We start from the raw sequence: 15817 nt of genomic DNA, 5'->3' as shown, positions 1-15817 counted from the left end.
CCTGCATAGGCCACCTTTCATGTAGGCTAATTCTTTATCTATATATGGAGTAGAGACCATAAGAGAAACTGTTGAATTTCAGTGCCATGACCATTTGTACAGCTTAATTCCTGCATAAGAAGCAAGTCCCATTCAGCTACTGCATTGATGAGAAAATGGTTTTGTTCTCCTTTGAAATATATGTCATTCAATAAAATTCTAATTAACTAGAATTAACCAGGATTGCCAAATAAATACATGGGTTCTCTTGGACCTCCTATGTAGGCCCCAACATCAAAACTATTTTCCCCTAACTCAACCTGTACAGAGGCATGAGAAATAACGAGACACAGTTCACACAGCAATATCGGAAGGGCATCTCAGGCTTCCTCCATTCCTGAAGATCTACCCACGTTTATTATATAAAACACCTTTTATCTTCCAGGTAAACCAAGGTGGATACTCATTAATATTCTCTTTCCTGGGGATGCGGGGCTAGCTGAACACCTCCATCTTAAGTTACCAGCTTTGGAGGCGAGCCACCTTTTAACAAAGGAGAAGGAGCCATACATCCTGGCCTTTGTTAGGTGGCTATCTTGCTTGTTTGGCAGGATAGCAGCTGCCTACTGGCCAATGAGCCTGCCTGTAAATATTTTATATGAAATATGGGTCCACAGCCACGTCCTCAAATAAGAATGATTCTCGGGTGTCTACTAAGTGTTATTTTTGTCTGCTTAGTGCACTTAAATCACAGAAAATAATTACCTGCGTTTATACACATTGCCCAGTAGTTTGACTCCAGCATCTTCACTCTAGAAACAGCATTGTATTCTGTCATAAGATTTAATTAAATTAATACAACTTATAACTTGAGAAACTGAAGGTTTCTTTATTTTTAAGCTTTTATTTGTAATTGTGTGTACAGATACTGGTATAATTTTAGGTACATATAAGTGGCTCTAGAGCCTTGTATCTGTGGGTATATGCATGTAAGTGCAGGTGTCTTTGGAAGTCAGAGGGGTCAAATACCTTTATCCCCTTAGAGCTAGAGTCACAGGCAGTAATTGTCAGTGGGCATGAGTATTGCTAATAGAACTCTAGTCCTGTGCAACTGCCATATACACTCTGAGCAGATAAGACATCTTTCTGTTCCCTATAATACAGTGAGAATCTTCATTCATGATGGGATTTTGTACTTCTGACAATTCTCCAGAACATTAGAACTGTGTATGAGATGATGAATATAAAGAGAAGCATTCATATGCATATAGTAGAAACATCAAGATAGCTTGAACATTCCTTAAGGAATTATAATATTTTATATTAATAAAATTACAGATATTGCACACACACATAAAATGAAATTAAGCAATTTTGGTTAACAATGTCACCATAGACTCTCTATAAAAATCCCATTTTATGTTTAAAGATCTCCTTTTGAGTTTTCTAATTGTCTATCAAAGTACAAAGACTTATTAAACCGTACCAGCTATTGCTCTTGTCTGCCTCCATTCAGTTTAAGGTAAATCTTAATGATGAGGACATCATGTACTTTAGAGAGAGAACTTGGATTATTCAAGGTCAGCCTGACTTGAAAGCCTCATCCCTGAATACTATGTATCATAGTAGCAGGAGGTACTACAGAAGCTACACATGAGAAAAACAAGCACTAGTCCTACTAGCTCTAACACCTATGAACAAAACAATGATCAGCATGGCAAGATATTCTTAAAGGTTCAATAATGGCATTTTGTTTCATGACTTAAATTTTCCTAGGAGACGCTATACACACACCTACTCTTCCCACATAGGGATTTCACAACATAGCTCTGCAGCTCAACTTGGTGTGACAATGAGTTGTGTTAGGGTTACTCATGGGCAAATGAATGAGGGATTGCTTACAGGAGCAGAAATTACTCAAATACGGTTGTTTTATCAGAGCGTACCTCAGCATGAGTGACAGCTCACTAAGTTAGGTCACTGGAGCATAGTTCACAGCCTGCAGGTGAAAAAGGCTTGGGTCAGGGATAGAGCAGCAGACCAGAGCCCTGACAGAAAACAGACCTTAGTTTCACTTCATTAAAATGAGACAGAGCTGAGAAAGCAGGTCTCATGAAAATCACAACTTGTGGGTGACCATCAGCAAGCATCCCCACAAGCCCTTCTGTTAGCTCAGCTGGCACCCAAAACCCCAAAGCCAGGACAGCAGACAACACCCAGACTTCTGCAGACTAAAGATAGCTTTCCCTACCTGGCTGTTGGAAGGTCTCTAACCACTAGGACCTTCCACCAATCAGCCCCCACACTAATCTTTCCTCCATCAATCAGTCCCTGATTAATCCTTCTCTCTGGAATTCTTCTAACTCTGCTAAAAAGAAGCATGTGACCTTCTCTGGGGATCACCAATTGCCACCCCATCATTGGAATTAATAAAACACTCTTGTAATTGCTTAAGTGATTGTTGGTCTTCTATGGAAGCTTCTCTTGAACCCTAACAGCAGGCAGCTCAGCAGTAGAGTGCACTTTCCAAATGATTCATTTGGAATAAAACTCTTTTAGGTAACTCAGCTTGTTTTTGCTTCAGTGATCCAGTTAACTGGTCTGGCCTCAACATTTTCTTAGCAAATAGTTTTTAATGAGTCTTTTGAAGCCTCTCTTGTCTGAAAGGGATTCTCAGCTTATTTATTGCTTATTCTGGCAGGGAGGGGCATAGTGAATATGGCCAATTTCCTGGATTTCCTGAAACTATTCTGAATTGTTTACCAACTCTTTAAGAAAATTCCCTACAGGACTGAATGTTCTACTCTTAGAGGAAACTATTATATCATATATCATATTGTCTAAGGTAAAGTTGTTTTTGCTTTGACAAAACATCACTTCCAAAATCACCTGAGACATGAATTTTTTGTTTTAATCTTACACTTCAAGGTGATAGTACATCACTAAGGCAAGTCATAACAGGAACAGAGAGGCAGAAACTGAAGCATAAGCCATAGAAGAATATTGCATGTTGGCCGTCTTCTCTTGGCTTGTTCCCTTATTTAGTCTATAACTCAGCACCAACTGCCCAGGGTTGGCACCAACTACAATGGACAGAGTCCTTGAGCATCATTAGTAAAAATATAGGCCTGACAGACCAGCCTATATCTCGTCGTTATTTTCTCAACTGTGACTCCTTATTCCTAAGTTACTCGAGCTTGACACACATATAAAGAAACTGCCTTGGCCTTTTGAGAGTGCAGAACAGCTTTAGGAATATAACCTAATGGTTTCTAGCAACACAAAGGAAATGGGAGAAAAGCAACGCCTACGAGAGCCATGTTTACAGTGCCCAAGCTGGCTATAGTCTCTTTAGCTATGATAACACGAAAGACAAAAAGCTCCTTGGGAATAAATCCTTAGAAAAAGAAATACTAGTAATTAATGACTGCTGAGAGAGGGAGAATTAGTTTTCCCCATCGATTTATCTGCTAATTAGTTACCTAATACCAAGTGGGTGTTCCTGAAATCACATACTATAGCAATACTAACAAATGCCTGTATTTTACATATCTATCTACATATATATGTATATATACATATATATACATATATATACATTTATATATATATATATAAATCTAGATCTACATAGAATACACACACACACACATGAGATAATTAAAACAAAAAAATAAAGATGATGAATTTGAGAAAGTAAGAGCAAGTCCTAGAGTAATGGGAAATACCACTGGGATATCATATAATTATATTTTAATTTAATAAATAAAAAGTAGATGTGGTGTGAATGAGACAGATTATTAACAATTTAAAATTTAAAATACATCATACCTGCTACTTTTTATACAATTTATTATTAACCAAATAATGTCTTTTAAAATCTGAAAACGTGATTAATTTTTTTCTGTCTGTGTATTTTTCCTAAAGACTACTATGTGCACTGGGTATGTGCATAGTTACCACAGAGGTCATAGGAGGATATCACAGTAAAAAATGGTTTTCTGAATGACCAGTGAGTATGTGTCTTCTGCAAGAATATCAAGTGGTTTCAATTGCTGAGTCATTGTTCAGGCCCTATGTTTTATGTTTAAGTAAATGAATAATGAGGGCATTTTATTTCTGAGAACACATAGTTGAAAGCATGTTGCTGACTAATATAATATGATTTTCTTCACTGAGTTAAGTAATGAGATGGAGGTATTAATCATGAAGGGAACAATTTTATTGAAAAAAATAAAGTTTATAGTATAAATTGCTCTTTTAAAGAAAGTCCTGATCCTGATAAATTTACCTTTAATGTAAAATAATGAATTGTAAGGAATCTCTGGTTCTGAGAAGACTAGATTGCAAAATTGCACAAACCTTGGTTTGAAAATACATGTTCAATTATTGTAGCTTAAATCCCGTTATATAACATGAGGATGATTTTGGAAGATTTGGTATGAAACATAAGAATGATAGAACACAATTTTGATTGAGGCTGTATGCTATACTATACTGTATTTATGTATGTTTTGATCATTGTTTTGAAATATTTATTATTTTTACTACCTTCAGATGTATTAAGTTGTAATAGGCTAACCTAACAAATTAATTTATATATGACTAAGACTACTCATCTCTAATACTATGAATAGCGCTCAGAAGTGCTCAACAAACATTATCTAAGATATAAGTAGAAATATGTAAAAACCAAAGAACTAAAATATTGAAATGAATATAATGTAAAACATATAGTTCTTATGTCCAGGAAAATAATAGGGGCTTGTCCACACAAAAATGAAGGAATGCATCTCACCATAGTCAAGAAAGAAGAAATGGGCCCTTACAATCAATACACCTCAAAAACTTGTTAGTGGCATATAAATAAATCATCCAAAATTAGGATGATGTCAAACTATTAAGTATACACTAAATTTTAATATTTTTATTACTATTTTATAAGTAGAAACATACAGGTTTAAGGTTGCATTACTTTGTACATTTAACTTCTTTCTGTAGGAATGACATGATACTATTCTGATAAAAAACAAATTACTATTTATATTAATTTCCAAAAACTTAAATTTCTTGTTGAGAATATTCAAAATATTCTTGTAATTTTCAAACAAATTGAAGGATTGTTTGGATTAATGAATTTTTAATTTCTTCTCTCTGGAAGCAAAATTAGATGTGAATTAAGAGATTAATCAATTCAAAAGCTATAAAATGAAAGCATATGAATGTGCTGGTGTTGATGCTCTGTCCCCATGGTATTTGCAATTTATTTAAGAGTAAGTATAATCAATCTAACTACCACAAATATGAATATTTAAAAGTAGTTTTACTAAGGAATCTGGGGCACTGTGTTAGATAAGAAGCAGTGGCCACATAGTACTCTGTATGGTACCTGTTCTCTTTAGAACACAATAAGCAAAGTAAAATGCAGTTGGGCCATCTGTCGCACACCGCGCCCACGGGTCTGCGCTCTGTGCGCTGGCACCCAGTTCACAAACTTCGGGCAAGGGGGCTGGAGGTTAAAACACACAGAAACACACAGAGAGACAGCAACACGGGTCATCCTTGAATTCCCCAAGAATGCCCCCTTTATTGTGTTCAGGGGCTGATTATATAGAGATAGCCACGCCCCAGCCAAACCCACCAGAAACCACTCTCCTGCCATCAGGAACTCCTGCAGGTCTTGTGCTCAGAGCAGCTGTAGGCACTCAGATCAGTGGATTACAAGAAATTCAGGATCTGGGGCCTCACTGTTCCCAACAGCTGTCTTTGCCACTATTTATAGTGATGAGAGCCCGTTCTTTATAATTTCTTTTGTTCTGGTTTATATACTTACTTATTTTTACATTCTATCTCACTGTCCTGTGAAAGCCTTTGAGAGTGTGTTTTAACATTAAAATCAGACAGTACTATATCTGTAGTTACTCTTGTATGTGAATGCCTTTCCATGTTATAAAAATAACAATGATTCCAACAATTTTGTTGCCAGCTGTACATTAAAGAATAAGAAAAAAAAACGAATTAATTGTGTAATGATGTTGAAATTCTTAAATCCTGCCTTTCAGTGACAGACTTCCTCCAACAAGGCCACCCCTTCAATATCTATCACCTTTTGAGCATTAAGCTAACTTTTTTAAATGCCTTCATGTTCCAAGTCTTTAATAAACTACCTAACAAATCTTAGTCAATGGCTTTTCAAGAGTGTGTGCCTAGTCATTTAAGTCTCCTCAAAATGTACACTGACTTCCATTTATGGATGACTCCTGAATAGATTCGATCTTCTTAAGATGACAGCTGATAAGGCCTTCCCGTTCAGATCCTGTCTGTTGCTCTCAAATAATTTATCAACATTTTTATTCTTAGATATTATCAGCAGCCATAGCAAGCTATTCAATATTCTTTTTATGCTCTGCCAGAATTAATTGTCTTGGCACATACTTTTATCCTGATGTACTAGTTGGAAGAAAAGAGGTACTAAGTTCAATTCAAAATCAATTTATCATATAACTCACCCAGTTGTTAGACTTTTAGCAAATTTTGATAAGCAAACAGCTAAAAAGCCTTTTGTTTACTTTTTTTTGCTTTATTCAAATTCTTACTGAATCATTTGCCTAGAAAGATTACATATGCCTTTACAGGATCTTGTATCTCAGAAAATCAAGTGCTTTTTTAAATATTTTTTCCTTCCACTGTTTTCATTTTATATTTGTGGATTATTTTTTAGCTACATGCATTTTGATTTGAAAATGTCATATGTCAAACACAGCGACAATATGTAAAAAGCTGGAATTTTTGTTTAGATTCAGAGGCAAGATGTCAGTTATTTTCCTGTAATTTCATTTTTTTCTAAATGCAGACTAAAATATAGCACTTCCTTTTCAATAACAATTTTAAAACGTTGGCATTTATTTAAAGCTAAAATTAAATTTAGGGTAGTTTCTGTCTAACTTTCATGCAAATTATACTGGATTCCTAGATGTACTTCCGTACATAATCCTTATTGTTTCCTTGGGTAACATAAAAATATTTTGTAATGTTAGTTTTTTTCTTTGTTTTTTTTTTTTACCTAATGATAATCTAAAGTGTCTGGGAATTTGCATATTTAACCATGGAAATATCCCACACGCTACCCACACATTTACATGCACAAAATATAACCAGACCAACACATACATATGCATGTAAGCACAAACAACACTCAAGACAAACCAGGCATATACATAGAGACACACACAGACGTCTATACATACACACACAAGCATAAAATGTGCATGCATATACATGCACATACATACATACAGACATGCACATATATTCAAAGACACGACCTCACACACAGAGATAGACACATGTATACACACACAGATACTCAAGCAAAAACATACATGCACACACACACTACTGATTCACAACATTAAATGTAGGGCTTAAGAGATAGTTTAGAGAAGAAAAGATTATATCCTCTTACATTATTCTAAAATAATGATAAATAGGCGTTTTTTAAATAGGGTTTTGAGTGCAATGTAAGAATATTATGTAAAGTAGAGCCAATGCATTGCCAACTAATGAAAAAAGAGCACAAGAATTAGAAGGAGAGCAGAAAGTGGTATATGAGAAGGAAGAAAAGTGAGAAACGTCTTAATTATATTATAACCTCAAATAAATAAAAACTGTTCCCAAGATTGTGGCATATAGCTTGTCACCTTCAGTATTTTAGGGAATAACCGAACAATTCAGAAAGTCTGGGTTACATATTCCAAATAACCTCAAAAGTATGTATTTTAAACTGTTACCCTCGTCCACAGAGAACTTTGCAATGTATGTGAAGAAATTGTTCATGTCTATTAAATCAAAGACCACTAATATCTTTTCTAACTGATAAAATGTCAAATCATTTTCACAATTTAGAAAAGAAAAATATCACTGAGGGATGTCATCAGGGACTTAGCATGGACATTAAACCCTGTAATTACTTTCCTGACTTTGGATGAAAAGCAGATACCCCTTTGTATTATTGCAGCTATTTCCTGGATACTTTTCAAATAATACTACACTTCAGATAATATTTTATTAGAAAGGTAATATAGTTTCAAAAACAATAACTACTATTGATCATAATACTTTCTCTAGAGACTGATAGAGAAACATAATAATAAAAGCAACCCAACACCTTCTGCTGTATTCTGCCATTAAACCTTGTTTAATAGCAATAAAAGGGCGATACGGAAGAATTTGGGGATATATGATCTTCATCTTATATTACATAATGAAGCCAACTATTTTGAATATAATATTAACATGTTTATTTGTTGCATGATAGATAACAGAAATAGTGCATCTTTTGAATTTTTTTACTGGAGAATTTCATAAATGAGTACCATATTCACATAATGGACAACCTTCCACCTCCTTTTATAAATTGTCTTTTGTCCCGCCCATCCCCTCCCAAATTCATGACCTTTTCATTTCTTCTTATAATAATAAATAAATAATATAATAATATATTAAATATTATATAATAATATAATAAAGGACATTGGGCTTATAATGCATGTTCCTAGAGAAGCTAAGTAAGAAGGTGAACCCAGAGACAAACACATAGGCATCCTCATGAATATTAACCTTCATCAGGCGATGAAAGGAGACAGAGACAGAGGAGCACGGGACAGAAATCTCAAGGTCCAAATCAGGAGCAGAAGGAGACGGAGCACGAGCAAGGAACTCAGGACCGCGAGGGGTGCACCCACACACTGAGACAATGGGGATGTTCTATCGGGAACTCACCAAGGCCAGCTGGCCTGGGTCTGAAAAACCATGGGATAAATCCGGACTGGCTGAACATAGAGGACAATGAGGAATACTGAGAACTCAAGAACAATCGCAGAGGGTTTGTGATCCTCCTGCACGTACTGGCTTTGGGGGAGCCTAGGCAGTTTGGATGCTCACCTTAGGAGACCTGGATAGAGGTGGGCGGTCCTTGGGCTTCCCACAGGTCAGGGAACCCTGATTGCTCTTCGAGCAGATGAGGGAGGGTGACTTGATCGGGGGAGGTAGAGGGAAATGGGAGGCGGTTGCGGGGAGGAGGCAGAAATCCTTAATAAATAAATAAATTAAAAAAATAAAATAAAATATAGTAATCTATTAAGTAAATTTAAAATAAAAGAAAAAGAGTTTAACTAACAAAAGGGAGTTGGTCCAAAGAAATATGACTCGGTGACAACTGCTCAAGTGTTTGTCTCCTTCACCTTTGCAATAATTTCTTTCATCAAATGTATTAACAAGAATATAACAGCCTTCTCTTCTCCCCTTCTTGCAGTACCAATTTTTTTCAACTAAGAATTCTGTTTTATATAATCTATCAGAATTAAAGTGCAGAATCAAAAAATGATTTGTTAATACTAAATATTACATTAAACATTATAAAAATTATTATTTGGGTTTTTTTTCAAGACAGGGTTTCTCTGTAGCTTTGGAACCTGTCCTAAAACTAGCTCTTGTAGACCAGGCTTGCCTTGAACTCATAGAGATCCACCCGCCTCTGCCTCCCAAATGCCCCACCACTGCCCAGCTTATAAAATTATTTTTATTCATAGTGTTAATATTTGGTTGTAGATCTGATCATGAGTCACAACTACATGATTACAACATATATTTTAAAAATCCATCCATATATTCCTTTTATTGTACTAGCACATAGGTTTTTCAAAACCTCGGAACTCTGTGGTTTTAACCAACTTCTCAACTTTTTCTCACTCTCAGTATTTGCATTAATTTCCACTTTTCATCAAAAAAATCTAAAAGATGCAAATAAGCATATTTTCTTGCCAACAAGTTAACGCTACTCCAAGTCTCATTACCTTCTAGGTGCAGTACCTAATTATATGCAAATAGTTCTCAATTACTGATTTTCAGAAGTCCCTGAGTTTCAGCTTTCTTTTACCTTGTTTTCCTAGTTTGAACCTCTCCATTAAATTTTACTAATTTATATATATATTCCTATTTATTCTTGGTAAAACTTAGCACATGTGTTTTAAAAATAGATTCTGTGCAAAATAATCGAGTACAAAATCTTTCTAGTGTAGCAAAATCATTTTATTTATGTTTTCAGTTATTATAATTTATAATGGGGAAAAGTAGAATTATTTTTTGTAAAGCACTCTGATATGAATTTGCTGAAAAACAAAATGCTGAATTTCAATATAGAACATTTAATACAGGGTAATGTGAACAATAGCCAAGACCTTTCTTCTTCTGTTTCCTTACATTGCCAGTCACACACTAGTGTTTCTATATGTAACGGCGTAAAATGCAGACAGATTGTAAAATATATATATATATATATATATATATATATATATATATATATATATATAGCTTCAATGTAGAAATAGACTTACAGAACCAGCGTTCCTGCGGAGACCAGGAAAATAGAAGCGAAGGCTGGGAGCATGCTCGCCAATTTTTAGGCAGACATTAGCCTGAGGCGAACACGCCCCCCAAGGGGCGGGACTTATCCCTACATCTATAGGCATTGTAAAAAATACCACATATAATGAGTGTGCCATTCTTTACACCAATAAAATAATGGTTAAGTAAATTGTTGCTTCACTGTTTAAGGAATTAGCTATACCTGACATGATGTATGCTTGAATGGGAAGTTTTTCTCTTTGTTACACGTTTCAGAATGTTTTATCTAAGATGACTGGTCAAACTGCCTTATTTTTTACCATGATAATTACAGATATTTTTCAATAAATGCAAGTGATTTTCATACCATATTGTTATTATGGCATTAAGAAAACAGTATTTTAACATACAGTCCTAAGCATGTTAAAATCTTCACTATTGCAAATGTAATGATAAATGTATCATTTTCATAAAATGCTGTGAATGAATTAGTAATTGTATCCTTCAATCAACAAACATATCCTGAATATTCTTTAAGTCACCTTCAAATCATAGATTTATATCTATCACATTTATAATTCCCTCCTTAATTCATGGACCATAAAGAATTATTGTTTTATCTGTAGCCATTCTCAAATGTTCTACTTTGAATATAATTTAACTCTACATATAGACTTATGATTGACTTTGAAATTTAATGTTTACCCATTTTTCCTATCAGCATTAATTTGTAATGCAAAATCCACTGAGTTTTAGACATAGACACTGTTGTATGTAAATAGATAGGAATATAAGGGACAAGTTGATGGTTGTTTTTAAATGGATCTAAACAAATAATAAGAATAACTAAGACATAAATAAAATGAAACATTAAATTTACAGAAGATTTTTTTGCCATTTTGTTTTATAAACATGTAGGTCATCAATTTAGATTCAGTGTAACATTGCATAAATGACCTTTCATTCTATATGACCATGAGTCTCACATAAAATAAAATAAGCTATTTTGATATTCCATAAAGGATTCTATTGAGACTGCTTCAATCTTACTACACTTATTTGTTGGACATATTTATCATCTATTTACAGATGTTTCTCCAATTCAAATAGGTGTATTAAGAAGATAATTTCCCTACATGCCCACTTTTTTTGAGGTTTATAAATTAAAACCAAGAAGTAATAAGGCCCTCAATTAGAGAAATAAGATAGTGGGTTAGGTCATTCATTAGTTGGTACCAGAAAAAAGTTATCCTAAATTAAACAAAATGGTACAAATATGGTCAAGTGATCCTCAGACAGGGAGGAGTAGTATGTGAGAGACCAAGATTAAAGTACAGAGAGTCATACTTTTCCTTGATTTTGTTGTTAGAAGAATTAAATCATAAGAAGCAAAATGCAACTGTTACTAGCTTTCAAGAAAATGAAACAATGAATTATCTACTCAAATATCTAGAAGGCATGCAAATATTTCAACATCAAATGTAACCTTGACAGGTTAATTTTAGGCTTGTGACATCTATAAACTTAAGATGATCAATTTCTGTAATTCTAAATTGTGATACCAGCAATTTAATGCAAAATAAATACTTCATTCTGTGTGTATACAATAATCTACAATAAACATCAATAAGTACATAAAATCATTAATGATTCTAGACATATTAGGTAAAGATCAATAAAGATTGATAAAAGGCATTGTGAATATACTTGACATATTACAGCTAAAATTATTGACTAAGTATTAAGGGATTAAAATGGTCTATTGTTGCCTTATGTTGTCAGATAAAATTGAATTTTGCTTGATTTGACAAAACTGCTTAATTTTTATATTTCATTGTTTTTACATATATTTCAATACTTACATATAGAAATAATACTTGGCTACTTTTAAAAATCATATATATTTTGTAGTCATATAAGTAATTTACTATTGATGCAAGTTGTTATTAACATCAACTAGAAAGAAAAACATCAGGATGATTTAAAGGATGTCCGATAGGACATGTGTGAGACTCAACAACAGGGACCAGCCACAGAACACTGTTGCTCATTTTTGAGAGAACAATTGTATTCCTCACACAGTTCCTAATTTCAATGCTATTTCTCATGGAGATCTAATCATAAGACTCCAAAATATAGCTCCTCCCCAGTCCATATCACTACTAATACCCCAGCTTTTCTTCCTAGTATCAATTGCTACATGAATTTGCAGTATGAATGTCTCTTTTCTATTTGTTCTACACCTCTAAAAAACTTTCGTGTGTTATCTAGTATCTACATCCATTGGCCTTGATTAGTGGTAGTTGGTAGGTATTAATTCGATAATTGAGAAGATGTTTCTGAGCTAAAAATAGGTGTATAGCCTGGTGCACGCATGGTAATTCAAAAGCTTTCTAATTGTAAGATGCATAATACTCCCTACCTAGTGATTAATATAGCTCAGAAATGTAATGTAACAGGAAGCACCAGCTGGTTTCTCTGATGAACTTCAAACTGACTGTCTGAATCTCATCATCAGAAGAGGAAATAAAACAACACCTAAGTGTCTAGTATTTTACATGATTTATTTATTCTAGTTTAATTTCTCAAAGGTTAAAAAATCTAATTATTAACACGACATTATCTTATCTTATCTATTAACACTACTGAGTCATTAAGCTAAACTTATCGAATTACCAAAATCATAAAATGTTCATTTTACATATAATGAGTTCTTATGTACACAAATATATATAAACAAATCAACAATTATTTTTGAGATGTAATCTTGGTTCATTGTTTACTTTCTAAAAACCCAAAGAATTCTTTTTTTTAATGTTTACAGCAACTTCATTTGTTTTTTTTTTTATTTTTTTATTGAGAAAAGGAGAAAAAGAAAAAAAAAAACAAGTTTCCACCTCCTCCCAGCCTCCCATTTCCCTCCCCCTCCTCCCACCTTTCTCCCCCTCCCCCCACTCCTTTCCCCCTCCCTCTCCAGTCCAAAGAGCAGTCAGGGTTCCCTGCCCTGTGGTAAGTCCTAGGTCCTCCCCCCTCCGTCCATATCTAGGAAGGTGAACATCCAAACTGGCTAGGCTCCCACAAAGCCAGCACATTACTTAGGATCAAAACCGCGTGCCATTGTCCTTTGCGTCTCATCAGCCCTCATTGTTCGCCATGTTCAGAGAGTCCGGTTTTATCCCATGCTTTTTCAGTCACAGTCCAGCTGGCCTTGGTGAGCTCCCAATAGATCAGCTCCCCTGTCTCAGTGGGTGGGTGCACCCCTCGTGGTCCCGACTTCTTTGCTCATGTTCTCCCTCCTTCTGCTCCTCATTGGGACCTTGGGATCTCAGTCCAGTGCTCCAGTGTGGGTCTCTGTCTCTATCTCCATCCATCACCAGATGAAGGTTCTATGATGATATGCAAGATATTCGTCAGTATTGCTCTAGGATAGGGTCATTTCAGGTTCCCTATCCTCAGCTGCCCAGGGAACTAACTGGGGACCTCGGCTTGGGCACCTGGGAGCCCCTCTAGGGTCAGGTCTCTTGCCAAACCTAAAGTGGCTCCCTTAACTAAGAATTGTGCTTCCGTGCTCCCCTATCCAACCTTCCTTTATCCCAATCCAAAAAGATGAACATGGGATGTACTCACTCATAATTGGTTTCTAGCCATAAATAAGGGTCACGGAGTCCACAATAGGTGAATCTAAAGAAGCTAAGTAAGAAGGGGAACCCAAGGAAAAACATATAGTTATCCTCTTGGCTAAGGGAAGTAGACAAAATTGCCTGGGAGAAAATTGGGATCTTGGGGGTGGGGTGGGATGGGGGTAAGGGGAGATGGGGAGAGAAAAGTTAGAAGGGAAGGAGGTGGGGCCTTAAAGAATTCTTATTTATATAAAACATTTGAAAAATGAAACAATTGATATTCATAAGTAGAAGTCACTTTGGAGCAGTGTCAGAAAAATTATAATTCTTACTCTAGGGCTGCCAAGATACATCTGTTTATATAAGTATATATTAATGTCAATTTTACTTAATTAAGCAATAAAAGTTAAAAGATTATTAAACCCTTTAAAATTTGAAAAAATGATAAAAGTAATTAAAACATAGAAATAATTCAGTATAATATTTAAAGATATGATTTATTAGCACTCTCTTAAAAGTGATTATTAACCACTGTGCACAATTGTAAACTACTATATATTCTTAAAAATTACAGATACTAAGGATTATAGATAAATAAACTGTCTTCATGTCATTATTTGTGTTCTAAAATATGCCAACTATTTTTTGCTTAAAACAAAGCATTTTATCATGGTGTCTTTAATATGTAGATAATATTGCTAGTCATAAAGTAAAATATAGATTAAAACTAGTTTGGAGAAATCATCTTTAAAAAGACTGTCAATGATCAGAAGCATAAAAATCAAATTTTATACACTTCTTTTGAGCATTCTGACTTATTCTGACATACACATCAAATTTTTTTTTCTTCAAGAATAAGATATATGAGGCTTGAGGCTAGAACTTTTCAAATTTTCTAAGATATATGTTTTATCTCTTTCATGGAACAAAAGCAATGTTACCTGTACTTACAACTTTGCAAATACATTCGACAGCACAGGATAATTCTTGTGGGATCCTGAAGATCAAGTCCTAAGCCTAAACAGTGAATAGGAGAATTGGATAGATTTATCTTTAGTAGGTGAGATAGAAGGAAATTTAATGAGTAACAAGGGAAGATCATATCTAGCTCCATTTTTACTCTGTTATATAACTGAATTTCTTTGATATTGAAATCTACAGAGTAGTTCATGTAAGAATTTTTAGCTTATATTTTAGTTCTGATAATATATTCACAAATAAGAAAATGCTATTAAAGAAAACAAAACAATAACAAATCACACCATTAGACTGTCTAGAATGTGTGTGGCAATTTCTTATGACACAAAACTGGTAAATAAGAGACCATGGCGGAACAGGGTGTTCAAGGGGAGAGAGGGACAGAGAGAGCAATAAAAGAGAGATACTAATTAAAAGAGCTACTATGGTATTAAGAAGAAACCTGGTGCTAGGGAAATTCCCAAGAATCCACAAGGATAGCCCCAGCTATGACTCCTGACAATAGTGGAGAGGGAGCCTGAACTGGCCTTCCCCTGTAATCAGATTCACGAATACCCTAATTGTCATTATAGAGTCTTCATTCAGCAACTGAGGGAAACAGATGCAGAGATCTGCAACCAAGCACTAGACCAGGGTCTGGGAATACAATCAAAGGGAGGGAGGAAAGAATATATGAGCAAAAGAGGTCAAGATCATGATGAAGAAATCTACAGAGAGAGCTGAACTAAGATCATGGAAACTCAAGAAATCTAGACCTACACTGTGGAGTCTTCATGGGACTGAACTAGGCACTTCATATATGGGAGACAGTGGTGAAGCTTGGATTATCTGTGAAG

This window comes from Microtus pennsylvanicus, chromosome 6, assembly GCF_037038515.1.
Source record: "Microtus pennsylvanicus isolate mMicPen1 chromosome 6, mMicPen1.hap1, whole genome shotgun sequence".
NCBI lineage: Eukaryota > Metazoa > Chordata > Mammalia > Rodentia > Cricetidae > Microtus > Microtus pennsylvanicus.
This window is presented reverse-complemented; position numbering follows the sequence as displayed.